At 38.9% G+C, this 3,665-nt stretch overlaps 1 non-coding gene across 1 annotated transcript; it reads right to left on the bottom strand.

The window, feature by feature from the left end:
- Window positions 1-3,130: 3,130 nt before the first annotated feature.
- Window positions 3,131-3,203, bottom strand: TRNAF-GAA (transfer RNA phenylalanine (anticodon GAA)). The gene has a single exon. It is a non-coding gene; the product is annotated as a tRNA-Phe (tRNA).
- Window positions 3,204-3,665: the final 462 nt, after the last annotated feature.

Here is a 3,665-nt window from a genome sequence, read left to right as displayed (position 1 = left end):
CCATAAGACTCTATTAGGCATGCTCATAACTTGTGAGACCTACGTCAACCTAGTGCTTTAATACTATGTTGTCACGATCCAATTTCCCTTATAGGTCGTGATGGCACCCAACATCGCCGCTAGGCAAGCCAACTGTAAACTAGCCATGTATTACTCTTGTTAACATTTTAGAAATGGTTTATTTTTAATTATTAAATAACTAAGAGGTGAGAAATTTAATAAAATAAAGTGTAACCAATTATAAGACAAGTATGGTGAAATATATACTCAAAAATCATCAAATGTCTACTAGTAAAATTCCAAGTCCTGGTGTCACAAGTGTATGAGCTACTAGTAGAATATACAAAATACTAAACTACTGTCTGAAATAGAGTAGACAGAAAGTAAATACAAAAGAGAGACTTCGAGTGCTACAGAACGGACTCGGAAAGCAGCTCACCACTAAGTCTTAGAGTATCAGGGGTGCGCGCCGGGATGACTACCAGATGCACCTGCCTCACATCCTGTACGGTTAGTGCAGAAGTATACCGTGAGTACATAAATAACATGTACCCAGTAAGTATCCAGTCTAACCTCGAAAAAGTAGTGACGAGGGGTCGACATCGACACTTACTACAGACCAACAATAAATTGCAAAAATTATAAACAGGTGTGGAACATGGAAATAATAATAATAACACAATGACAAGCAGTGAATAAATGGTTCCTTAACTGATAATAAATTCCAAGAATTCTCTAGCCAACACCTACTAATCCCAATTCAATTTCTGTCACTAAATAAATTATAACCTCTCAAGCCATGAAATAATATCAAGTGTAATCAGGCTTAGAGTATTATCACGCATGATTTATGCTGAGGTCGTACGACCCGATCTAAAAATATACTATGTGCACTACCGAGGGTCGAACAGCATGAACCATAGATGCATTTATTAACCTGTCGAGACTAACGGCCCGCTCCCATGAGAGTAGAGAAGTTTATCTCGCTCGCGGAAGTACTTGCGATGCGAGTGGACATGGATTTCTCAGAGTTATAATAAGAAATCTAAATTGGAAAATTTCATCCTTACAATCCTTAATCTCAACTCTATTTAAGACAATTACTATGCATAATCAACATAACAGTACAATCAAAGCATGATGTAAATCTAAGACTACCCAGACATCTCATGGAATATAGCTACGCACGAACTCTCGTCACCTAGTGCGTACGTAGCTCCCCACACAATAATTCACAACAAAATACACCTAAGGGGATGAGTTCCCTTTTACAAGGTTAGGCAAGAGACTTTCCTCGTCTCAAAGCTCACTTTACGGCCCAAAATTCATTCTGAAGCCTCAACTCAGCGCCGAACAATCCGTAATTAGTCAAATGTTATATAAATTAATCAATACATGTTCAAAAGTTCATAATTTAAATATTAGAGTAATTACCCAACCCAAATTGGAAGATTCCTCAAATTCACCTCCGGGTCCACGTGCCTGGATTCCGGAAATCTTCGAAGGTAATTGTTACTCATAAACTCACAAACTCAAATATATCATTTTCGCCCAATTTCATAATCATTTTCATGGTTAAATCCCATTTTTATCAAAACCTAAGTTTTTCAACTAAACCCATAATTTTCACAATTTTACATGTTAAAATCTACCCCTAATCTATGTATTAAACTTATATTGGGTAGGAATTACTTACCTTCAATAGCTAGGTGAAAACCCCTCTCTAAGAAGCTCCAAAATCTCTCAAGAAGTGAAATAAGTGAACCAAAATGGCCTAAGTCCCGTCTTAAATGAAACTCACTACCCAGCGATTTCCGCTTCCGCGGAGAATTGGCCGCTTCTGCGGCTCCGCATCTGCAGAAAATGCATCACAGATGTGGCTCTCCCTCAGCTGGCCTGCTTCTGCATCTACGAAAAGTGGCTCACTTCTGCGAGCCTGCGCCTGCGGCGTACGTACCGCACTTGCTACTTTACACGCTTCTGCGGACCACTGACCGCTTTTGCGGTCACGTATCTGCGCCCCCATGTCCGCACCTGCGGACTCAACCCACGTAGCCCGAAGTCCCACCTATGGCCAATGAACAGCTTCTACGGTGCCGCACCTGCGGCAAATCCTTCGCAGGTGCAAACGCACTAGAAGCCCTGGTGCTTCAGCAACATCTTCCAAGTCCAAACGAGTTCCGCGCATCGTCCGAATGGCATCCGAGGCCCCCGAGGCATCATCAAAACATACTAACAAGCTTGAAATCATAAAACGGACCTGCTTGAACTCTCGAAATATGGAAAACAATACCAAAACTAAGAATCACACTCCAAACCAAATCGAGTCAACTTATGAACTTAAAGTTCTTCCAACTTGCTCCGAACGCACCGAATCATACTTAGACTATTCGGAATGACACCAAATTTTGCGTGCAAGTCATAAATCACCATACGGAACTATTCTCAGGATTGGAATCCCAAACAGACCTCGATAATATCAAAACCTACTTCAAACCAAATTTAAAGAACTCAAAAAACCTTCAATGTGCCAACTTTTAATATTAAGCGTCGAAACGCTCCCGGTTCATCCAAAACCCGATCCGAACGTACGCCCAAGTCCAAAATCATCATACAAACCTATTGGGGCTATCTAATCCCAATTCTGAGATCGTTTACTAGAAATGTTGACCCAAGTCAAACTTAACCCTTTAAGGTCAATATTAAGGAACTAAGTGTTCCGATTTTAACCCGAACCCTTCCAAACCCGAACTAACCATCCCCGCAAGTCATAAAATAGTAAGATCATATACGAAGAGTCTTATTTAGGGAAATAAGGATCTAGAAAGTAAAATGACTGATCGGGTCGTTACATGAATCTTGTCTATTTCAATCCCCCAAGATTCGAATTTGACTTTTGAGCCATTCAACAATTCACATATTTAACCTTTCGAATATGTATTACGTATTCAAATTTGTTTGAAAGAGTGGGAAAAAAAAAGAGTGGAGATAGAATATAGATGGGGTATATCTCGCCAAACTAGGTAAAGCTATTATTCTAATCTAGACTCTAAAAGTATATGAATGTTGATTCATACCAATTAATTAGAAATTAATTCGAGGGAAGAGAGACCCATGCAAATTAATCATGTGCCAGGAACAAGAATTGAACTGGTGACATGAGGATTTTCAGTCCTCCGCTCTACCAACTGAGCTATCCCGGCTATTCATAATGTATTGTACTCATTTTATTAGAGAACTGGGGTCTATGTCAACTAAAAGGCCAAACGTAGATTTTTTTTATCAAAGCCGGGAAATTTCTTCGATCTTTAAAAAGATGACTTTGTAAGTTTCAGTATGAGTAATGATATTGATAGCAAAACATTCAGCCATGGATTCCTTGCTCAAAGATGTTAATTTCTATGTGTATCATATATCACAAGACTTATGATAAGAGAAAGTCATTTACGCTCAAATCCATTTTTAAGAGAATATAGTCAATGAGAAAGATAAGGAATTTTGCCGCTAAGGAATGGGGGTTAGATTAATAGTTGGGGAGTGAAATAGTCTTTTTGGTGATAGAGGGAATTGAACCCTCACGATTTTTAAAGTCGACGGATTTTTCTCTTACTATATAATTTCAGTGTTTCTAGTATTGATATGTAGAACAAGACTCTATATTTATT

This window comes from Nicotiana tabacum, chromosome 4 (genome assembly GCF_000715075.1).
Source record: "Nicotiana tabacum cultivar K326 chromosome 4, ASM71507v2, whole genome shotgun sequence".
Classification (NCBI taxonomy): domain Eukaryota; kingdom Viridiplantae; phylum Streptophyta; class Magnoliopsida; order Solanales; family Solanaceae; genus Nicotiana; species Nicotiana tabacum.
The sequence above is the reverse complement of the archived record's forward strand: the minus strand, read 5'-3'. Positions and strand labels throughout refer to the sequence as shown.